This window comes from Denticeps clupeoides, chromosome 14 (genome assembly GCF_900700375.1).
Source record: "Denticeps clupeoides chromosome 14, fDenClu1.1, whole genome shotgun sequence".
NCBI classification, from domain to species: Eukaryota; Metazoa; Chordata; class Actinopteri; order Clupeiformes; family Denticipitidae; genus Denticeps; species Denticeps clupeoides.
In genome coordinates, this window is record NC_041720.1 from 3,340,209 (window position 1) to 3,365,579 (window position 25,371).

Genomic DNA, 25,371 nt, shown 5'->3' on the forward strand with positions numbered 1-25,371 from the left:
TTCTGGAAAATGACGGTGGGAATTTAAACAACTGTCATTTCCATCATGGGCCAGTGCTTCAGAACGGCAGGGGAGATACTGTATGACCGCCCATGGCAGTCCATGATTCATCCACCCAGGGGCTCCTTGGGGAGCTAAGTAACATCCACGTGTGCTCCAGTGTTCCACATCATGCTGCCCCGGCACCTCCAGATATTAATGACACTTTGAAAGGTCAGTCGCCAACAGCACCTTTCTGCCTGCCCACCCTCCCTCAACCCCCTTATTCACAGTGGATCAGATGGAAGAAAGACAGACGGGGGTGGGTGTCTGCTGTTGCTTCACATGAGGAAGGTAGACACTGTGACCCCTAGAGATGCCAAGTCTTGCTTCCGGAGGATAGGAGACAATGCCCTTGTCTTGAAACCCAGACACATTTCAAACCTGTGTTTCATAAGTGTGAGTTATTTACAGTTAGAGTTAATCTGTGCACAGAGAAAGGGGGGATGGAGGTTCAGGTGGGGAGTTGGGGTTGTGTGGAAGGTGCAACGTGTGCAAATAATTGTTGCTGGGCCCAAAAAAAAGGATCACAATATATTTTCCCATATTCACAGATATCACTCATAATTCATATATTTCAACAGTTTGAGATCATCTTTACTGAAACCTGAAAAAACAGAGATGAGAAGCAAATATCAGTGTTTGAAAATCCTCTTTGGTTTGTGCTATAATGGCCTTAACCAAATCAGAACTCACATTGTCAGCTTTGGAGAAGAACCTGATGTCTTAAAGACTTGAATCTTTGCAGGCCTTGTTCTACCAACCGGCTGTTCTCACCCAGCAAGTGGACCTCGTTGAGTTCCATTAGAAGAAACAGCTACCCCACGACCGTCCCCACACACTGCTCCCCGGGCGCCTGTCATGGCTGCCCACTGGGTGATGGGTTAAATGCAGAGGACAAATTTCACTGTGTGCACCACGTGCTGTGCTGCTGTGTATCACAAGTGACAATCACTTCACTTTCACATCATAATATCCTTCAGGCCCACAGAGAGCTATGGTACACTATTAAAAGACTGATCAGTCCGGTGATCTGAGCACAGCCTGGGGTCTGAAACCCACCTCAGATTAACAGGGCCTGGGCGGCCACTGCTTTACTTTTACTCTTTACTTTAATCCCCTACACACACATAGTGACGCCTTGTGTGCTGGACCGGAGCCATCTGCCCTCCTTCCTCCCGTCACCTCCATCTAGTCCCATCCCTGGGAGCAGTAGAGCTCACTCTCCGTGTCTCCCGGGGCCTTTCCTGTCACCCGGCGTTCGCTGCCGCTCCAGAAAAAAATGCCAGCATGCTTGCCCTGACACTGGTTCGGGCTGACCTCCACTAACGTCCCCTTTCACGTCACAGCTTCCCAAGCCGCCCTGGCGGACTCAACATGACACGGCAGTGGCTTGTGTCCAGAAGAGAAGGTTCTGCTGGAAGGCCTCTGAAGACGAAGCCATTTCAGCGCCACTTGCACGGCGCAATTAAAGCGGCCGAACGGTTGAGCTCACAGACACGTCTCTCTCTCTTCGCACTGAATGACTTTAACTCAAAAGGACCTTGTCACGCTGGGTGACAGCCCAGCTGCACAGAAGGCCACATTAAAACATTCAACAGAGGGTTATTTTCAGCCTGCTTCATGCATTATTGCGGCACCTGTCTGAATTTCAAAGAACGTGTTTGTCAGTCCTGGGCGAGCTGCTCTTTTTCACCCGCTAATGCAGTTCATTTCCCCTTGTTTATCCCCTTCAAACTTTCCAAGAACGCAAACATTTGAGGATCCGCAAGCACAAAACAATCTCTAATCTCGACCTCGGGGCTGGGCAAGTTCGCGTCTTTTTCGCTCGTCTTCGGTTTTTGTTCGCCGCTCTGAATGGCCTCAATGGCGCGGCGCCTGAAAGCGAGGCGGCTTTTGCCAGATGGCTGCCCGCTCCCACTGAAAGCACGTGAATGGGAGACGCCCCCGACACCTTCCCCTGCGGCCCTGAGCGGCGCCCGGACGCGGAGGCAGGGAGGCAAGGTGAATGCGGCAGCTGCCGCGGCGCCCGGCGTCGAAGCCTCAACTTCTCCTTTGTCTGCCGGTGTGTCCGTCGCCTCCTGCTGAGAGGGGTGAATGGGTCTCAGCTCGCTCTGGGGCTTCACCGACTCTTACGATAAGATGCAGATTGGTGACTTCTGCCTCGTCATTCTCGTTCACGTTCAGCAACCAGTTGCATAAAACTGAATAAGACAACAAATGCTTTGTTCACGCTACACGAGTTTGAGCATGATTTAGATTTACTTTACTTTACTTTACTTTATTTAGCAGACGCTTTTATCCAAAGCGACTTACAAGAGGAAGACACCAGCAATTCTCGTTCGATTTCTATAGAATATTGAGTTTACAAACTAAGAGCCCTGATAAGGCTCAGAGTAGATCGGCACCTTACACAACGAATCAATCCAATCCAATATTTCATTGTCAAATACAGGACGATTTTTTATTTTAAGGGAGGTGTGGCAACCCGAACTGTGACCAACATATGGTCGAGTCCCCAACAATCTACTGCCAGCGAGACAGCAGGAGGCTCAGATCATGTCCCATATCCCACCACAGGGCAGTGGTGGTCTAGCGAGTAAGGAAACGGACCCGTGATCAGAAGGTTGCGGGTTCCAATCCCGAACCTCCAAAGTGCCGCTGAGGTCCCCTTGATCATGGTACCATCCCCACTCTTTCATGGCTGACCACTGCTCACTAAGGGTGATGGGTAAAAAGCAGAGGACACGTTTCGTTGTGTCACTGTGTGCTGCGCTGCAGTGTGTCAGAATGGCAAAATCTTACACAAAATTCATTCATTTCACATCTTGCATATGTTTTCATAGAAACCCAATGGACGTCCATAACTGGAATGTCATACTGAATAAACACATTGTAAAACACATTAAAGCTACAGTGTTCTGAGTGTACAGTGAACGGCAAATATGTAAAAATTCTCATCATCACACTCAATGACACACAATAACTAACAACATAATGACATTACAGATCAGTTTTTAGTGCTTAATGGTAATTTAATACATAATAAGTTACAAAAGTGTGAAAGTGCTCGATAGGAGTCTAATCATGAGTCAGTAAAGTTGTACAAAGATAGATGCTATTTGCTGACCTTTGAGGTAAATAGGCCACGCCCACAAGTAAAATCAGTCCCAATTAGGTACTTGCTGTGACAATCTACTAAATCTAATGCTCAGCCTCACTGTATGCTCTGCTTCTGCTGACATTTATAAAGGCGATATAATTCTGTCCTGCTCTACCACAGCTATTTCTGTTGCACACTGTGCCCAATCATGTCTCTAACTGGGTCACTTGGTTACTGGGACGTGAGTGTAAAAGAAAATTGCGACTGGTAGGCCGTTGCCAAGACTTTAGAGGTTTGCCTCGCTCTGCTGACACCGAATGATTTTGCATTACCTGTATCCCCTCCCTGGCCTGGCATTGTTTGCAGTGATTGTGCATGCTGAGGTTTCATTTAGCGTTGTGCAACTCTCAAACCCTTTTATTACAGAAAAGAAAGTAGCAAAGCCACAGAATATGGAAAACGTCAAAGGGACATGTTTCATGTTTTGCTCGATATTTCCATTCCGCATGCAGTGACTCATTGGAAACCACCTAATTTTTGTGCACGGTAGGTCTAATTGTGGAATTGCTGAGCTCTGGATGAACAGAGGACAAGTCAGATTTTGAACAAGTTTGTAGAGCAGTTGAATTGCGCGCCTCTTCTACATCTCTTCTCTTGCCCTTACCGCGCTTTTTTTCCAAGCCCAGCTCCTCTCTGGCCTGGCCTTTCCCTACAGCACACAGATGGGGCAAACAACAGCCACACCCTTTTCCTAGCTGATTATCCGACAACGTTATTGGAATGCGATTGTCAGATGCTGAGCCTTTTTTTTTCTGGAATAGAACTGTAAAATCCCCAAACTACCCATTTTTCATCAATTTTTCTGTGTGTGTGTGTGTGTGTATATATATATATTTTTTTTCCTCTCTTAAGTATTTTTCTAATTTTCCTCTCTTAAGTATTTCCAGCACGTTTTCTAGTCTGTAGAAGTGACCAACACTCCTTAAAGTTTACAAATGTTAACAGAACTAGTGACTTTGTAAAATCTCCAATTTAATTGTTCGAGATTTGAGAGCTGGTAAATTATAACTGACAGCAATGTAATAATTGGCTTTATACACTCACAGAATAATTAAATAGAGTAGGCTAGATTATATGAATCAGATGCGCGTCCCTATCTTTTAATGTGCTGGTGGCCTCTGGGGTGGCGTGCAGGCAGGTATTAGCCTGTCTTAATATACTGCCTGTTTGTTTATTCATTAAAGTCCCGTAATTGACATCTGCAGACAGCTATAGTTAATCAATTATTTATCATGTTTGTTTTCCCCCCTCAAAGCTGGAATAGAAATCGTGAGTAATTGCCACATAATCCAGCACTTTCACAATGCGCTCATGAAATATTCAGCGGTTGATCTGCTGATAGATGACTGTCGTGGAAATATTTGTGACATAATTATCATGATGCGATTACCGGGTCGTCGTAAAGGGAGCCTGTGGATAAACCCAAATCAGGCCAATTCAAGCTGTGCACAAAACAACAGTGGCATGGCATATTTTAATACTTAATAATATCCTGATGTTGATGTTCAACAGTAGCCTGGTCATACATTCCTTTCTGGCAACGACTATTATAACTATTGATTTTAATTATTCAAATAGATTACATTATTTATTGAATATGTTGGATACTAATATGTTGCTATCACAGCCATTTAATTAGATGATTTAGAGCCATATTTTTCCTGTGATATATAAGGCATAGCTCTTGGGGCACATAACATGAACAAGAAATGCTTGCTAGTGATCTGCATCCATGATGATAGTTTTATAGCTTTAAAAAGGGACGAGTCTGTAGTCATGATGGACAGGTCTTACTCATTCTGGACAATTTAAACCCCCTCCTCCAACATGTCCAGATGTAGTACAGCGTCCTTCTCCTCCCTTCCTCCTCCTTTTTCCTCCATTCTCTAATACCCCTTGTACAGAGGGGGTGTCAGTGGACAGTGACCACGTCCCCACTACCAACACACACCACCATATCTGTAATTCAGGAATGCCGATCTAGTGAATGCTACATTTTTTAAACATGCAGCATATGCCTCGTCTTATTTATCGTCCGGAGAATCACATTATCGCTATAGCCTTCACCTCTTGTGACTTATTACTTTAATACTGGATATTAAGTGGACCTGCTTGCATAATTGCATGCAACTGTGATCAGGGGAGTGTGTCGTAAGTTCAAAGAGAGCGGAGCTGTGATTAAGCAGCGTACAATCTCACAGTCTGGCCCACAACCCACTAGCACACATGCTGCGTTAAGTCTGTTAGGTAGATCACGCACCCCTTCTAACAGCAGAAGTTCACTTCAAACTGTGTTTCATACTTGAGTGGTAGGACCTGTGGCTTTCAAGGTGAGCGCAATCTGATGGGCCAGAGGCAGTAACAGAGACATGGATGTTTCGGCCTATCTCCATGCGGTTTATTTTGTTTATCTGACTTTGCGGGAGTTATCTTGAGAACATAGGCCAAATCATGTTTGCTCTTCCGTAATCCTGAAAGATGAAAGCCTGGCCATGGCAGACAGGGAGCTAATGAGGCCCAGAAGTTTTTTCTGAAAATATTTGTGTAAGGCCTTGAAGGGCTTAATCTAGCCTGTTCTCTAGCTCTAAAAAGGATCAGTCGAACTATAAAACGTCCACCAGTTTAGCTTAATTTACTGCAAAGTGTTCACTGTAAAGACATATTTTGTCATTCCTGATTTTAGTGCTTTAATCAGAGGATTTACAGATGGACAAGGAGGATCTCTTGTGAACCTTATATTTGTTCTTGAGCACTGAGCAAAGAGAAAGCCGCATGCTGGCTGGGATCCAGCGCATCTTTAGCACCAATACAAGAAGGACGGGTCTCATTTATCGGGTTCGGATCGGAGCGCCCAGGGTTTGTGGCAGAATTTCCATGGGCTGCGCAGCTCCTTCTCCCTGTGATACTTTCCAGAAGGGAACTCGCTGAGTGCGGCAGCAACGGCGTGGGCCTTAATGTTCGGTTGTCATACAGAATAATTGCCTTTCATTATACGGAGAGCAGTTGGAGGGGAACCCACGTTCCTCTTGTCTTTCCATAAATGGCAGAATAAAGGAAATTCTTCGGCATTTCTTGGTAACAACCAAGGAAACATTCGCGGGAAACGAAGATGGGGACCCATGCCGTGGTTATAGTCCACTTCCTTACCCGCTAGGCCGCCGCTGTCCCATGTATTCGATACGGGATGTTGAATTATTTCAAAATTTCAAAAATAGCAAAGTGGTGACAAAGCACATTTTTCGTGGACCCGAGTGCATTACAGGGAAAATGAGCAATGTGCCATCAGAAACCAAAATTGCAAAGTGTGCTTCAAAACCACGGAAATAGTAACATCTGAAACCGCCGTCTGCAGTTCCGACACGCTTTCGTATTCAGAGGAAATCCCACTGGTTGGGAAAAGAAAAGTTTACTGTAAACTGTGGTAAATTTGATTAGGGCGAAATGCTTTGAGATCGAATTACCTCGAAACAATCAGGATGTACGGACTACTGTGAAAAGTACACTGATGTGTTCTGTAAATGAAAGGAACGCAGCTGTTTTCGTAATAAGAAGGTCAGATGAGGCCTGATGTGGTGAACTGGGAATCAGCCCAAACCAAAAATGAGATAAGCCATGCCACATATTACAGCGTTTCGCTTTTCCCATCAAAGTGTCATTTTCGTGCTAATTGCATGTTTAGAAGCAAAAAGTTTGAAAGAAAAAATACACTTGCTGGTTCAAGCAAGAGTCCTCTCTAATTGTAACTTTGTGCAGAGTCAGCTCTTCCTCTCTACCTACAATGAATATGAAATGACACCATTAGACAACATCTCAAGGTCACATGTGAGTTGATCTCTCTCTCCGATGTTTAATTGGGCTGCTGCATGTGTAACACGCCCAACTCCCCAGAATCTGTGCCAATCGCTACATGATGGTTTTCGCTGTTTCCGTGGTAACGCCGCTCCTGGGGGCCTGAGGGGTCACAGTGGTGCGCCAGTTGTTAGAGGTTTTAGAGATCTGTCCATGCATGACTAATGTGGCCTCTCGGTGGCGATGGCTTCTCCAATCGCACCCTCCCCACCCCATCAGAAGCTCCCACAGCCATTGGACGCTGTCATGAGTCAGAGTGAACCCGGGTGACCCCTAAGAGTTCTCCTTGTGAAGCTTTGTTGATGATGTCAGTGGTTGGCCCACTGACTTGAATAAGGGAAAATGGCTGTGCTTGTCACAATGTGTTATCTCCATATAACGGCTTTAAAAGTTTGTGTCACTTTTTGTCAACCTAAACATTATCATTTCCAAATCAGGATGAATACATTTCTTGCATCGTCATGCCCATCACGTCCTCTGTATTTTTTCCATTAAATTTCAGTTCATTTATTCATGAAAAGATGAATAATTTCTGCATTAACACTGCTGGTTGGCCATAATTGAGCCCCTGTCTATGGCCTTGGCTATCGGATCTCATTTAAAGTGAACTGATTCATATTGATGACAATCCAGTACTTAAAAAATACTGGAATATTACCTACAACCAATAAAAAATGTTTCAGAAATCTCCAATTATAACATGGAAGGGATGAATATTTTCACCATATTCAGATTTTGTGCGATGTACTAGTATCTACTCACTATGCATCCTCTTTTTTTTAAACTCCATGCACGTATATTAATGCAAGTTTGACGAACATACTAAAACATAATGCACGTTTCCTCCCATTCTCCTCTGTGTCCCTCTGAATTCTTTGCATCAAATGTTGTTCATCTTGTGACCACGCCCACTACCAAACTAAACATGCAGACAGATGATCAGCACTTTTTTTTTATCTAAACATACAAATGGATATGACGTTCATGAACACTCCTCTGTGTGTTCATGTATATATACAATCTGAGGTCCGCTGGTATGCATATACAGGCACAGGCCGGCCTTTATCAGACCGTGCACAGAGGGGCACGTTCCTCTCACACATGAGATAAGCATCGATTTGGATTCTTGCGCCGGGCACAACTCGTTACACTGGGAGTATTGTGCAGACTCATGATCTCACAGCACATGCACGTCCCGTACACAAGCCCCAGGCTGCACTCATCTTACGTCCTTTTCTGTTTCCTTCTCTGAGCGAAACGCCAGCGGCAGTGATGAGAAAGCCATGTCTGCATACCTGCGGGTGCACTGGGAGTCACGGAGTCCCTCCCCCAGTCGGCGTTGACCCCCCTCTGACCGCGGCCGACCGTGCGTGGGGTAAATAATGGCGAGAGAGTCGCATTGGAACATTACCCAGTCATGCTCCATTATGACCCACTGCCCAAAATTTACCGGCGTTTCCTGTGGTTTGAATTACCGGCCACAGACATCTGGTTGGTGTTTAAGGTGCTTCCCTGTGTTGGTGTACAGTTGAGATGACTTGATGCAGTCCTATGGTCCAGAGGTTTTTTTTTTTTTATCTGGCATGTAGTCTACCTGGGATTATCCTTTATTCCCAGGGTTGCGGGTCAATACCGCCCATTCTTCTCACCATGAATTGGAGCGCTAAATGTATGCGGCCTTTTTTCCCCCCCTGTGGTTAGAATAGAATTGAGAGATCACAGGACTGGCAGTCAGGATGTGGAAATATTTTAAGGTAGCAGCTCGCTGACTATCACTTCCTGGTTTTGCTTTGAGGAAGAACTTTTAGGCTATTTTTGGTCTTCTGCCAGTGCATGTCAACAAAAGAAGGATCAACAAAAGCTCCTTCTTCTTCTTTTTTTTTTGTAGCAGAGTTTACAGGAAGTTTAAAATCCAACCTGAAACACATGACAGACATAGTATAGAAGCTCATTTCTCCACACAGCACTGCTGCCAAAGGGGCGATTACAAAAGAATGTCTGACGCTTCCTCTGTAATTAAAACACGTGGAATAATGAACGTCACCTCTGCCTGTGAGTCGAGGCGCTTGTAAAGTTCACCAGAGAAAAGGGATGGAAGGTTCTGTCCCCCCCCCGGCATTCTGTCACTTGGCCCCCTCCAGGCTCCAGTGAGGATGTGGGATTGAGAGTTCTGAAAGGGCACCCGGAGTGAGGACTGGCAGCCTGCTGATGTGTGTAGCAGATCGTCGCCAATGTTTCCTGCACATTCAGCACCTTTGACTGGTGCGGACTCTCTTGGTCCCACTTTCACTTCTTCTTCCCTGTCGTCTTGTGTGATGGACTATTAAAAGCTGGCAGCGTGTGTCTGTCGCACATGAGTTGATTCAGTCAAATGTCAGAATGTCATTTGACAAAGATGAGGCCTGAGTTAACAGAGTGTAAATTGGACTTATGCATCAAGGATCCCCACAAATCCTCAAACTGAAACCACCAACTCCCCTGGCTCAATCCTCAAAAATTGCTGAGGACCTCTCTGCCCTGACATTAGATGAGATCCACATATTCACTGGCTCCAATTCCTTCTACAGGGTGGGCCATTTATATGGATACACCCTAATAAAATGGGAATGGTTGGTGATATTAACGTCCTGTTTGTGGCACATTAGTATATGTGAGGCGGCAAACTTTTCGAGATGGGTGGTGACCATATTGGCCATTTTGAAGTCTGCCATTGGATCCAACTTTTTTATTTTTTGATTAGGAAGAGCGTCATGTGACACATCAAATGCATTGGTAATTTCACAAGAAAAACAATGGTGTCCTTGGTTTTAACGTAATTTTATTCTTTCAAGAGTTATTTACAAGTTTCTGACCACATTTAAAATGTGTTCAATGTCACCAACCTTCCCATTTTATTAAGGTGTATCCATATAAATGGCCCACCCTGTACCCTGCAATCTATCTCTCATGACCTCCTCCCTTTTATCATAACATCCATCCATCCATAACATCTGGTCTCATCATAACAGCCTTCAAAAAAGATAGAATCATCCCAATTCTTAAGAAATTGTCCAGTTACCAAAGAAAGGGAGGACCCAAGCGGAGGTGATTCGATCAAAAAACATTTAAACTGGACAAAACATATAGGGCATTTACTTGGGACAAAAGAAAATGGAGATGGGGTAAGGAAAGCGTACATTCACTAGGGGAACACACGCATGTTCACACTGCGTGAACTCTTCACCTACACACTGACTCAAGACTCGTGGACGAGGGCTGCCCACTGAACAGATTCAGCCCACCGACCACGCACACAATAACAGTGCATGCTCACACCACACTGACAGACAGTTTGCAATACCGGACACGAAACACTGGTGCAGGTACTCCTTTAAAGGAGGGCTGGACATGGCGAGGAAGGAGGATGCATACGCATGACATCACAGGACAGGGGTTTAATACAGAATAAACAGGACAGGGGAACATCACCAAACAATGACCTGACGGCGAACAGACACGAACAGGATAGCTTTACACAATTATATAAATGTACAACAGGTGAACACGATCAGGGAACATTGCACGAGACTAACATGAAACTCCGAACTCCGGATCCGGATTAACCCCTGCCGGTCCCCCCAAAGGCACAACCTCCGGAAGTGCCCCACAAAACGGTCCATGAAAGGGGGGGAGGAAGTCCATAAGGATGAGTGGCGGCTGTCCTGCACTGGCGGCTTCAGGCCCGGGCCAAAGCACGTCTCGTCCGTGGGGAATCCTGTCTGCCTTCCGCAGGCACCCTTCACTCCGGTCAATCTCCGGCTCGCCCCGCTGGTAAGTCCGCGCTCTCCTCATCATGGTTAATGCAGGGAGCACCTGAACTGCGCGACTGGTCTCTTCGACCCCACGGTAGCTTTTGTAGGCCATCGAGGTCTGGCGAGGAAGGAGGACACATACGCACAACGTCACAGGACAGGGGTTTAATACATGATGCACGCATCAGGGGAACAACACCACACACTGACCTGACCGCGAACAGAAACGAACAGGATAGCTTTATACAATTATATAAATATACAACAGGTGAACACGATTAGGGAACATTACACGAGACTAACATGAAACTCCGGTCCGAACTCCGGATCATGACAGCTAGATATATCTGCAACCAGATATAAACTTGGTATTATAGTATATATACTGTACACTTAATTTTCACAGAAGACATTCCTGGAAGCCTGAGCGAGGCAGAAGCAAAGCGAGGGTTGTTATCTACAAAGAATCTTGGAAGAGTTGCAGATATTCCCAGGAATGACTGGCTTGCCAAAATGTCTTGAAAGATGTTGCAAACGTCTCATACAGGAGGTCACAGAAGGTAATATGGTCTGTGGAATGTGGGATTCAGGGAAGAGGGGTAAGTGACCATCTTAACATTACTCTCTCAAAATGTACCAGTGTATAGGAATGAAAGTAAATATTTCTGCAAATGCTGAGAGTGCAAAATCAGTGCAAATAATAAACCTCTGTTTTCACAGGTATATGAGAGTTTGGTGGCCATTGTGGGTTCTCTTGTTTCCAGTTTCAGAAACCCAACAGAGGGCATGAGCTTAGTGAGATCTTGGAGGCTCAAGAGGATTTCAACAAAGCCCCCAAATTCCAGTCGACAGACGAGCAGATTAAAGAAATTAAATTAAGGCCCTTCACACAGTTCCTTTCATGTGGTGTTATTTATTTGAATAGACCCAGAAGTCCCGGACACTTACTCTATCGAACTCCATTCCATAACATTCCACTGCAAAAACGAAACAAACTCCAAGCTCCCTAGCTGCAGAGATGCAGTCATCCACTGTTTCCAGATGGCCGAGAATGAACCATGGCATTACATCACCAAAGAAAGACAACTCAGCAGGGCACCCCTTTGTTGTAAATTTGAGTGGGCTGTTTCATGCTGATTATCGATGAGCAGTAAAGGACAGCATAGAGGCAGAAGCATTTTAGAATCTGAGCTGGGACCAGTCTTCTATGTTCTGTGGCTCAGGAAGGTTGCAATTGACTTTTGGAAAAAAAAAAAAAAAAAGTGCAGTGGTTGCACATTTTGGGGACACTGACTATTTCAATGAGAAAGGAAATGAAAGGAAATTTAAATCAGCAAGATCAATTGGAAATGTGAAAAATGGAAAATGTGCTAAATGTGGGCTCATAGTGCTAACTGTAGCCTACTTGTACATAGCCATTTGAAAAGATGAACTAAGACACTTGAGACATATGCTAAGACGTCTGCAATTTGATGAAATCAATGAAAAATGAACAATTCTGTTGTGAACAATTAAAAGGTGGTTTCGAGATTTGTCCACGTTGTGGACAACAGAAATGTCATTTCTGTTTCAAGAAATGAGCCAAACCAATGGAGAAAATCTGTATTAGCCAGAGTCATTAGCCGCTCCTGTCATAATAAGAGACAGCTAATGTGGCTATCGCCTAATTGCGGACAGATAGATAACTAAAGTTAATCGCCGCACCAGGAGCGGCTAATGACTTTGGCTAATAATAGGCTACAGTTAGCACTATGAGCCCACATCCAATTGATCTTGCTGATTTAAATTGATTAGTTAATTTTCAGTCTAATAAATTTCTCTACAAAACATGTCAACATGGTTTCATTGTGTAAGTCTGTTCAATTGTCAAAATTAATAAAGACCATGAACACCATGTATGAATTTCCTGGAACATTTGATAAATTTATGACAATTGATGATCAAATCGCAATAAATTAAAATCTTTGGAGGCTGCTTGAAAGTGATCAGTTGTCAAAGTTGGAGCAGTCTGTGGGGATTGAACTTTGCTCAGTGGCTCAGTGGCATCTTGGCAGTTCGGCATTCGAACCGCCAACCTTCTGATTATGGGTCCACTTCTGATTATGGGGCCACCACGACCCTTCTTAATGTAAATTTTTTTTTTCAGTTATGTACATAATTGACTTCTTAAAAAAGAATGGTGAAGAAACATCCAGCCATTGACTAGCAGTGGTTGCACATTTTGGGGACACTGACTATTTCAATGTGAAAGGAAATGAGTTTTGACATATGGGTAAACTGTTTTGGGAGAGATATGAGTTTTTGCAGGTCATTGTGCTGAACTATCCAGGTTATTTTGGCAAAAGCACTAAGTGAATGCAAATGAGAAAAAGCAATGGCGAAAGATGGCGAAAGCAACTAGCCAGAAACTGTGGCAACAGTTCTAATCCTTCTTGTTTTATTATTTATACTTTTTGAACATTATTCAAAATGTTGTAAATAAAATTGCATGCTTCTTCATTTTGCTAACTTTTCTACTTGAGAAGTTGAGTATGTTTGTTACTGTAAAGAAATTCAACGTGTTGTTTTCTGCTGCTTTCCAGTCTGGACTTCATTTCAGTTTCAATAAAGAAATGTTCTCTTTTACGTGCACAGGGAAGGCATCACCAAAAACACGAGCCCCTTTTTTACACCCTAGGAAAACATATCTTTGGCAGTGCCCGCTACATTTTCCTCTCACAGTTTTAACTCGGCCTTTTATTCCCCCCTCGCATTCCAGCCATCCCTACAGACAACATTCACTTCCTGTAATGTGGGAGATGGGCTCATTGAAGGAGGGACGCCGGGACTCTCCTGTCTCTGTGGCAAGCTGGGTGTGAAACACAGAGTGGGAAACCGCAGATTGCCTCTCCTTCTCATCATCTTATCAGATCTGAAGGCTTGTCACGAGATTTGTCACCACTCTGCTTGTGCAGGCGTTTGAAGGAAGATGGTAATTCAAACGCAGTTGCCGTTTGGTCTTTGAATGGTAAATAAATGACTAGAAAAACACTGACGTCCTTTGGGGATTGTCCAGACTTTGAATCCCAATGTTTCTGCTAAGAGCCCCCCCCCCTCAGTAATGAAGTGGGTTTGGCTCGCATAGACACTTTAGAGCATGTTTTGCCGCCTCGTTTTAATTTAAGCCACATGGGGAACTTCCCTGACAGATCAAATGGCTTGGTGGCTCCAGCGTCATGAAACATTCTGCTGCTTCTTATACGGCTGGACCACAGGTCCTAATTGACCCCATTAAATACAGAGAGCAGCCACAGGACGACGTGGCTGCATTAACGTGGACTCGTCCCTCGATTGTATGTTGGTCTTGCTCCTGGCCTTATGCCACAAGCCTGCGGCTTTCTTTGCGTTCTGCATCCCGTTGTGTTGTGCTCGGCCCCCCTCGCACCAGGCTTGAGTGTCCTCTGTGCTTAATAAATCCCGGTTCGTGCCAAGTTGTCCATCTCCGGCGCTACCTTCCCCATCAGGCCCTCAGACGTGACATGTAGAATGCGAAGAGGTTATTTAACGAGAGGTAAATCTGTTACGCATTGTCAGACGGTGACAGCTTTACGTGCTTTGCTAGGCGTGAATAATGCCTCCTCCGTTACGATACATTTGGGAGGCGGGCGGGGTGTGTGGTTTAATTGTTTCAAAAGAATGCAAAGCTCAGTGGTGTCCCGCTGATCACGTTACATGTGTCGTTCGCACCATTTTGCTAAGATTTAAAGTGCAGCTCCTGAATGAAATCTGGACCTTGTGAAGTGATGAAATGTACGAAGAAAACAATCCGTAAAGAACAGAAGAAACCGAAGACAAGTAGCATGCTTGTAGCATGCATTACTCCCAGTGTAAAAGTGCGGTTAATGTGAATCAGACTTGCCTGTATTATTCTTTAATATCGAGGGGCGGACGACTGAAAGACGAGTATTGAATGGGGCTGCGAGAGAAGATTAACTTTGGCAGAGCGCAGTGCGGAGGTCCCGTGGCTCTGTTTGGAGTCACTGGGGCGTGCGGTTGGTAACTGCACCGGCTGACCCCTGGAAAACCACTAATGGCTTCTCAGAAGCGGCGCACAAAAGGGAGCCTAACAAGAACAAGATGAGCCGGCCGCTCAGACCTGATCGAACTGATCAGCGTCGTTGGCCATTTGTGTAATTCCGGCAGATGCCGTCCCTGATTTGCCACCCAGGGCCTGTGGGCCAATGGCAATGAATTATTTAGATCAGCTGATTGGTCTGAATGTGAGCTGCATTATTATTTCTTAGCTCAGCAAGTCGGAAGACAAAACATTTCTACGCCACCAAGGTCGTAAATCACCACGAACCGACCTCGTTGTTATTCTGCCGTGGCCTCGCTCGATCGTCTCGTTATGTGAAACATATGATAGTTTGCAGTAATTGGGAGAGATCAGCGCTCACATCACACACTGTGGAGGGGTTTTGCTTGGAAGAGAGCCCCGAAGGTCTCCAGGATTTATTATCCAAGACGGGCTGGGTAAAGCCTCCCCGGGGAGGGGCCGGGGTTGCAGGTCCTTGAGACTAGATGAATGAGATGGGGCTCTTCCCCCATGCACTCAGCGATGGAGACGTTTGAATCGGCCGGGCGTGTTTCATGCAGACCATCTGTGTGCGCCACGTCCATTATGTCCAAAAAAGCGCAGCAGCAAACAAGGGGCTTGGTTTAGTCCTTAGGTTGTTCGTCTTCATGACAGTGATAAAAGCGTGCCCTTGGATGGTCACAGTTCCAGCATGCTTTTTAGTGTTCCTTTTTTGGATGGAGCATCGCTGACGCTTCCCGGCTAATGCATCCAACATGTACAGGTCTGTATCTTGGGACCGGAATGCAACTGTTTTTCATGTCAAAAGACATTGGAACTGGAACCAACACAGTCAGAATATTTTAGTTTGCTTACTTTTATGGCTCTTCTCTGGACTAAATATATCATGACTTGAATAAAAGGAACTCCGAAAACTCGGGATTCACACTTATTAGAATAATGCAAATTTATGTAAATTAGCAGGGCTGCTGTCCATCAAGCTCTGGCAAGGATGTACAATGCATGGCGGAGGCACTGAGACAGCGTTGCACCATACCCTATTGTTGTGGTCGGACAGGAAGCTCCCCAACTCTTGCCCCCTTTAAAACAAGGCAACAGCACGCCTTTCAGAATGGCCTGTAATTGGATTGTCGCGTGGCTCATGTCTGAGTCCTCCAGATGATTTCCCCGAGGGGGTGGCGGTGCGTTTAGGTAAAGCGTAGCAACGGTGGCGCCGTTGGCCATATGTCTGCGCGCATTAGGCTAATGAAGGCTGGGACAGGCACGCCAGGCGAGTGCAGGACTCTTGCCGGTGTCCTGCCGGCACCTTTGAAAGTGATGCTGAAGTGGGTCTCTCATTAATCCCCGCCGCCGGACCTTCGTCTACGGGGAGAACGTCCGGATTCATGCCATAAAGCTGCCACCGTAAAGCCAGGACCCGTGCTGGCACTGGAGGTCCTGATTCTTGTCTTTTTGAAGAAGCTCCTCCAGATTATGGCTCTAGTTTAAAATGTGAAGGCAGGACTCTTGCTTTTTGTTTATTTCATAAGGATCAGACCTTTACGTTACACCAGCCAACGTAACAGTGTCTTCAAAATATCTACGTGTCTATTACAGTCTGATCTTTTCTAGAAATATTACGAACACAATTTAAACCCCATGATTTCCTTTCAGCTCTCCATTAAGTCTTGTATTCTTCGCCATGATGAAGCTTAACAGCACTGACCTGTACCGACATGCACGTTTTACCCAACGGTGAACAGAATATATGCAGATATAATTATTTTTACCGTGCACAAGCAACTTTCACTTTAAGTAAAAAAAGATGTGGCATTTGGAGAAAGCAAGATGCCTTTGATCTTCACAGGGTCAAAGGTGAAAGTGAACTTGACTGACTATTAGACGATTAACCTTTTACTTCCAGGTTTAATTCCTCTGGTCTTTTGCGGTTAAGCCACTTAACTTTGGCGTTGGCAGTGACAACACTGCATTACACTAAGCTGCTTGAGCACTAGAGCCAGCAGCTTATTCGTTACCGAACACGTTGGGGTTTTAGTTGCATGCAGAAGGAAAAGCGACTGAATAAGCATCTTTAGAGTCACGTCTCCCGGTTTGGTCTGAACTTTTGCCCCCCAGTTTCGTTTCAAAGGAAACAAATCTCCACTGGCGTATAAAACCATACAGAGTGCATGCTACGTCCTCTCATACTGCCACTAGGTAGAAAAGAGGAATGGGGGTGTGCTCTGTTCTTTATGTAATAACTATGTGTAAATATTCCAAAGAATGGGAAGATCAGAAAAAAAGTGGAATAAACAGAAGACTAACAGGGGGGAGGATCAATATCTTCAAATCATATTTCACTTGGCCGGCGGGGACACGCTGGGTAAACGAGATAAAAACACGTCGGCTGTGTCTGTCACGCGTCTCTGTGAACGACAGAACGTTGCTCCGAGGGACAGCCTGACCACAATAATGAAACCAAAATGAAATCTCTCAGTCGATGGGATCTGAGTTCGCAAAATCAAATCCTAGCTCTTGGGCTACGAACAAATGCCTGGATGAAAGTAAAATATGAAGCTGACACGGCTGACAGCACGTCCAGGCAATGCCATAGAAACGTGCAACCAATACAGACCGAAGATTCTGTAAAATATGATTTGATAGCCAACAGCATGTTTCTGTATATTGGGAATATGTCTAGATTAATTTGAAGACTATTTAATGGTCTTGCAACTTTGACCTATAGAGCCCATTTAGATGGGGTCCTGCTGGTCGTGTTTCTGCGATTGGTGAGTGGAAGCACTTCTGTTATCGTAGACCACTGAAGCCGCGAGTCCCCAACCCGCCGATGTCAAACTGAGCGAGACACCTGCCAATACTGGCAACACTTAAGCGGAAATTGTGCAGCAGTCCTTGCGTGGCCTAATGGGGATAGATGGAGTCTCTGGGCCATTTAGGAGATGAAACTGTCCCAAGTTGATGTAATTTGGTCGGTGATGGATTACGCTGCCCTGCTCCGCCCACACACTTGCCTGGGAAGTTGCGATGTTGCATTGGTTTTACTGCCCGGTGTCTTTGCCCCACATTGAAATGCAATGCCATGTAAATCTTGTTCCTGTAGTAAGCAAACTGGACCCTGGTGTGGCAAATTATGTGTCAGCACTCAGAAAACAACTGATTTGGTTACAATAATTTAGAATTGAATTATTTTTTTTGTGAACTGAATTGCAGAAGTCATTAGCATAGTAATTCATCACAGTGGTAATTTCTGTTTTTACACTAATTATACTGTTTAGTATAGAACAGGTCTGTTGTATAGAAGCAGAATGTATGCATAGATATCTTTATATGAGCTTTACTGTGCTTCGATGCCCTGGCTGGGTCATGTCGTGTACTCTCATCATGGCTCACCTCCTCAGTAGCTACTTAATGGCTGACAAGGCTCAGCATGGGCCATCTGCAGCTGGGCGGAGGAGTGCTGCCCCATCTGCCACTGCGCCATCTGACCTCGGCCCTGGGGATGGAGCAATTTAAGTCATTGGACTATAGGCTTCAGCTAGAAGTCATTGCTTGATTTAAACAATTACAGAGTAGTTAAAAGCAGACATTTATTCAACATTCTGCGTAAAACAGGGTAGTACCTGGGCGTGGCACGTTAGCTTTTTTGATCCAACCCCATCTGGCAACACTAGGTAGATCAATATCCTAGAGGTACCTCAAAATCATCACTACCGCTTCATGGTCTTTTGGATGCAATAACCTTGGCTCCCTCGGTCTACAGAGTAGACCCTCCCGTGATGGTTTTGAGTACCTCTCTAAAACAGAGCCTAGTGAGTATTGCATTTATTGATTTTGGTTAATATAAGGAATATTTTAAGAGCTGATTAAAGGCCAGAGGTCCCCACTGATGCCACTATGAAAAATTGTTGTGTTGATATCTGACCCTGACAGATGGGGCCAGTGGAGGCCGAGCGGATAAGGAAGCAGACCCGTAATCGTAAGGTTGCTGCTTCGAATCCCGAGGTGCCACTGAGCAAGGTACCGTCCCCGCAGACTGCTCCCCGGGTGCCTGTCGTGGCTGCCCACTGCTCACCAAGGGTGATGGTTAAATACAGAGGACACATTTCGTTGTGTCACCATGTGCTGTGCTTCACGATGACAGTCATTTCACTTTCAGTTTTACTCTTTAAGACATTGGCACTTTGTTTTCTCTCCCTACAAGACACACATTTTTGTGCTCCTCTTTCTAAATCATAAAATAGCAGAACAGGGATCATGTGCGTGAAATTGCAGCACAAAGTAAGGCAACGCTAGATGATAGCTGGGTCATGACTGCCGTGGTTTTAAGTCCCCACCAAGTCATGAAATTAGTAAACACCAGCAGCCCAGATGATATATATCATATCTCATATGACATGAGATAGGACCTATGCAGGATGTTCTGCAAACGAACCTCCCTCAGAAGCATTAGTCACAGCCCTGCAGGCCAGCCGAGGTAGTGCCACCGCCTGGGGTGTCCATTCCCATCGTCTCCGATTCCATAAAACAGCCTCCGGTGGTTCGAAAAGGTAAAAAAAAAAAACAGTGTAGGATGAGCTGGGGCGATGCCAGGCATTAATCTACGGGGCAGCGACAGAACCATCCCACTCGGATCAGGTCAAGGCGAGGAAGAGTGGGCGCCCCCGGCACCGTATGAAACCAGCTTGTAAAAATAAGTCGGCGGGGAGGTTACGTTTCGGCCGGACGCTCTGTTATCACAGGGGCGTCGCCCGTTTCTTTTCCTAGAGCCGGAGTGGGGGAGGAATACGAAGAGACCTGGAGCGGCGAGCCAAGGGAAACACTGCACACGTGCGTACGCACACGCCCCACGCATGTACAGAAACACGATGGCCCGGCCGCGTGGAAACGCCGAGGCGAGGGTACGGGTCGGGGATGTTTTGACTCGGCGTTCCCGCCACGCTCGACCGCCCCGGCCCAAATCCCACTTTCTGTGACTAGAGGGTTGTGCTACAGTCGTGACGATTTGGTGCCACTTTGTAAGGGACACGTTGTGGCGTCTCGTGATGACAGAGAAGGCCGCACCGGCCCCCGTCCACGGCGGGAATTCGTGGGAATTCGCCCACAACCTCAGCTAGTCATCACCAACCCAGTTACGGAAAGGCAGGGAGCGTTTCGTGCCTCGGACGTGCAAAATGTCTGTCCTTTGGACAACTGTGGACAAATGAAGGAGACAGAGAGACGCGTCAGACCCGGGAATTACTGCGCCGTCGGCATGCGCGGCGAATCCGCTGACAGGTGGCACACAGGGACAGGCCTTGTCCGCGGGTGCCAGGGAACGGCCGAATAGTGCATGCACCCGCAACCGTATTCCTCGCCGCACAGGCGTACATCAACTTGCGGCTTTCCCGCCGCGCGGCATGCGTGCCCCGCGCATGTCGCATTCGGCGGCTCCGGGCGGCTGCTAATGAGGCCGCGGTGCCGGTCAGGAGAGGAGACGGCAACTGCTGCTGAGGGACAAGAATGCGCCCCGAATGGGGAACGGCGCGGGCCGCTACGAGGTCAGTGCCGCGGCGCGACTCGGGCCGCTAACAACCCTCCCGGGGCGCCGACACACACAAATCATTGTCCTCCCGGTCGATGGTTAAAATGCAAACGAATGGCGTTCACCGCGCAACGAAAGGGTCGCGGCGAGCTCGGGATGTTTGGCGTCCTTCAAGGGGTTCCCGGGGCACGCGAGGCATCATATGCAGATGTTTCTGGTGCGGCCCACGCCCGTGTTGACAGAAGACGCGGGAGTTGAGGAATTACACACTCAGCACAGCTGATATTTAATCCCCCGGTCCGTAACGCAGATATCAATCTGGCTTTGTGTGTGTGTGTGTGTGTGTGTGTGTGTGTGTGTTTAGGGAGTTTCCCCCTGAAATTACAACCCGGGGCCGCGCATGGTTTCGAATTCTGCGCTCATGAGGTCACTCGAACATCTGTGGCCCCACACCCAATCTCTCAGGCGCAGTCAGCAGTGGACAAATCATCCCCGGGCCACGGCCTCCACCGCGGGCCAACTCTGTCAAGCGCGACCTCGCCGTCAACCCCTGGAATTTTTTGGCCGGCCGTGTCCCCTTGCCGGGGACCCCGGAACAGCGAGTCTCCTTCTCACTATCAGGCCACATCTCGCCCCCATTGTTTCTCTTCATCTCGCGGTCTTCCTTCCCCGCTACACGCAAGTGGCCAAGTGTCCCACATCTCAGCTTCATTAACCCCCATGTAGACCACTAATAGAAAATGCGAGCGTGCATACGAATACATTAAGGTGATGTCAACATTTGGTACTGCATGGTGCATCCGATTGGCAACTAAATATCGCTCCACTAGACCTGTTGCCATGGATTTTGAGTCCGGTTCTTACGTAATTTGGCAAAAGACAAGCCGCACGTTCCCCCGCCTCCCTTCATTAAGAGCGGTTTTCTGAAAGTGAAACGTGGTTGTCTGAAGAACGTTTGCACGGTTCTTCATGTTCTGAAAAGAATATGACATGACTCTCTCACCGTCCCGGCCCATGTCAGGGTCTCCCCCGTCCCACGTTCTCCTGGGTTCCTGGGACGTTCTCCAACCCTTTGGGCAAATAACTGCCCTCTTTCGTTTTTTCCTTTATTCTAATGCCGTTTCACTTGGCACTGTGGTCCAGTCGTAATCTTCAAGTGTGAGACCCTATGTGACAGAATTGCATAATTCTGGGGGCAGTGGTGGTCTAGCGGTTAACGAAGTGGCCCCGTAATCAGAAGGTTGCCGGTTCGAATCCTGATCCGCCAAGGTGCCACTGAGCAAAGCACCGTCCCCACACACTGCTCCTCGGGCGCCTGTCATGACTGCTCACTCAGGGTGATGGGTTAAATGCAGAGGACACATTTCACTGTGTGCACCGTGTGCTGTGCTGCTGTGTATCACATGTGACAATCACTTTAACACATATGTTGTTAAATAGTCAGTTTTACTGTTAGTTACAAATGATTTTAGTGTAAAAATGCACATTTGTGGCATTTATCTATAACATCTTGTTTCACTTTCATCCCTCAAGAGCGCTGCCTTTGTCCTTTAGCGATTCACTCAACTTTCAAATTTTTCCGGAACTGTTTGTTACGTAATGTACAGCATAAAGACGACGTTCCACGCTCAGCCTCTCTCCACGCGATGCACGCCGGAGCCACAATGCCGCTTCTGTCCGCTCCGCTTTAACGCCGGACGCAGACAGTGATGTCGGCCGCAGAGTGTCAGAGGTTCTCGCCGCTGGACTGAATGTCCCTTTTGTACCGGCTGTCCCACAAAAGCGCCACACATCTCCCCAGACAAGGGACAGTAATGTGAAAAACGAAGTGCATTATGCACTGATGCATTGACTCGCACCGTCTGGACGGCGGGAGAGTGACAGAAAGCGTCGTGTGAGGAGGGTCACAGAGAGGCCCTGTTTCTATCCGGATGTATGAATGAACATGAAACGGGACTGTGATGTCTGTGCCCACTGAGACCTTGGTGCTGATGCCTGATGTAACCGCACAGCTGTGGTGCCGTATTTTCACGGCACTACGTTAAATGTTTGATAATGTCAGCGCATTTACCGAAATAGACGGAGGCATGATGGACTTCCTCATTCTGGACGGTTTAAGCCCCCTCCACGTGGCCAGAAACAGCATCCATCTCCTCCCTGTCCCCTCCATTTCCCTTTGTTCTCTACACTCCTAATACCTCTTGTACACAGGTTATGACAGTGACCACACCCACTACCAACATGTCAGTGCTTTAATTCAAGCCTTCTAATGGGGGAACTGGTCAACATGACATTAACAAAAACCCTTTTAAAGGGTTTTACATACCCTATAAAACCTGGCACATTTGGCGATGAACGAGGAGAAAATGCAGAGCACGACCAATCGCAGCGCACAGGGAGGCCTGGCCTGGTCTCAGCGTTTATCTCAGCGGACTGTGGCCAGGCCGGCACATCCATCCCTGTCTGAGCGCACGGACCGCAGCGAGGTAGCAGGTATTCGCCACTCGTGTTGGACGGCGGCCAGACAGGAAGCTGCGGTAATAATGACGCCTCCCCCGAGCCCCGGCTGTAGCCGGGGGAGGGTGTCACTCTCACACCGCGCACAACAGCAACAGCCTCAAACGTTCACATACAGTACAGACCAAAAGTTTGGACACCTTCTCATTCAACGTGTTTTCTTTATCTTCATGACCATTTACGTTGGTAGATTCTCACTGAAGGCATCAAAACTATGAATGAACACATGTGGAGTTATGTACTTAACAAAAAGTGGAGACCTGGACTCCACAGTCACCGGACCTGAACCCAGTCCAGATGGTTTGGGGTGAGCTGGACCAACAAGTGCTAAACACCTCTGGGAACTCCTTCAAGACTGTTGGAGAAGCATTTCAGGTGACGACCTCTTGAAGCTCATCGAGAGAATGGCAAGAGTGTGCAAAGCAGTAATCAGAGCAAAGGGCGGCTTTTTGAAGAAACTATAATATAAAACTTTTTTTTTTCCTCTTGTTCCTCCTACTGCATTGAGCATGTTGTTGACAAAAGAATTTCCCTCGGGATGAATAAAGTTCTTCTTATCTTATCTTATCTTATCTTAAGTACATAACTCCACATGTGTTCATTCATAGTTTTGATGCCTTTAGTGAGAATCTACCAACGTAAATGGTCAAGAAAATAAAGAAAACACGTTGAATGAGAAGGTGTCCAAACTTTTGGCCTGTACTGTATAGCAGAAAGAAAAGCATCCATCCGTCCTCTCCCAGTGGACAGACACACCCACAGCCTCAGTGGAGCAATTCGGTTTTGTTGATATGCATCTCTGCTTGATCTGGAATATATTTCATTCGTCCCGTATGACGTACGATGTTTCTGGCTCCAGATGAGAACATAAACCGCATTTGATGAGTTTTCACTGTAAATATATGATGCCGAGGGTTTACCCAGCGCCATGAATTTATGTCTCTCTAGAACATTGAGTTTGCTCTTCAGTCTCTGTAACGGCGGTTAAAGAAAAACCCAAAACTGTTATTTGTATCAGCTGTTCATTGAACAAAACAGATTAGCAAACAAGTTAAGCTATTCACAAAAACAAATGCTTTATGATGAAGGTATATTATTTTATTCATTCTTTGTAAGAAATTTGAAACATTTTATGGGAACCAAAAACTTCTTGTAGAAACATGATCAGCATTTTTTATCATTCCACCTTCTGTGGTTATCAATATTTTCCAACCAAATCTCTTACCATGTAATCAACAGAACCAGAACTACAAACAAAAGAACAAAACTGCCTTTTTGGTTATTGCTTCCATAAAACCAGCCAGGCATCTCAGTCCTTTATCTGAGCTTCTGAAGCATCGGCCAGTTACGTGTTATAAAGGAACTTTTATGGCATTTTATCAGAAGCCTTTATTCAGAGCAACTTACAATCAGAAGTTACAGTCCCCCCCTGGAGACACTCAGGGTTCAGTGTCTTGCTCAGGGACACGATGTTAGTAAGTGGGGTTACCCGCTAGGCTACTTCAACCCAGTTCAGAGGACCTGTATCCACTCTAGAACGAGGTGAGACTGCAGTGCAGGTCAGAGCTCCATGGGATCTTCCAAAATGAACAGCGAATCGCTATGACAACCCGGCCGAGCCGAGCCTTTCTGGGAGATCGGGTGTGTTTCCAGGCCCATCCCTCCCCACAACAGAGCCCCCTGGATCTGCCCTCGCCAAACCAACAGCTCTGCTGCAGGATGTTGCAGGAAAGTCGTGCCATGGCATCTGTATCTGTTTCACATCACCCATGTATGCACAATTGGCAAAAGAACCGATATGCTTCCCTCGCCACACCTGTTCAGACCCCAATGGAATCAGTCTTGACACCTGGGACGCCTATTACCGCCGACGGCTCCTTGTTATGGTGAATAAGCGTCACTGCCAGTGGGCCCTACGTGAGCCGCCCGGTCGACAGCCGGAGTCGTATTCGCATGATTGAGAAGGATATGCGCAAAAAGCTCCTAAATGAATCGGCCGCACTGTGGACTCCTCTTGTATCCGTCACCTGCGCCGATTATTTATTCCGGCCCGGGATCCTTCTGCAGCGTATTTACAGCACAAATCACCGGCCGATGCAGAGAGCGCACTCCATCAGACTTAACAGCGGCCCTAATTCCAGGCCCTGTGGCTCCGGTTCCTCGCATAACGTAACTGCACTTCTCGATCAGAGTTTAATGTGGGCTACTTTCAGACAATCCCTTCTGCCCACCGGCTGCCTGCCGGTGTTGTTGTGCATTTCAGGACTCGGCTCCTACTGCTAAATGCTGCTTTATGTTGGGAAGCAGGGACCAGGGATTAATAAAGTAAATAAAAATAAAGTGAAGTGATTGTCACATGTGATACACAGCAGCACAGCACACGGTGCACACAGTGAAATTTGTCCTCTGGTTTTAA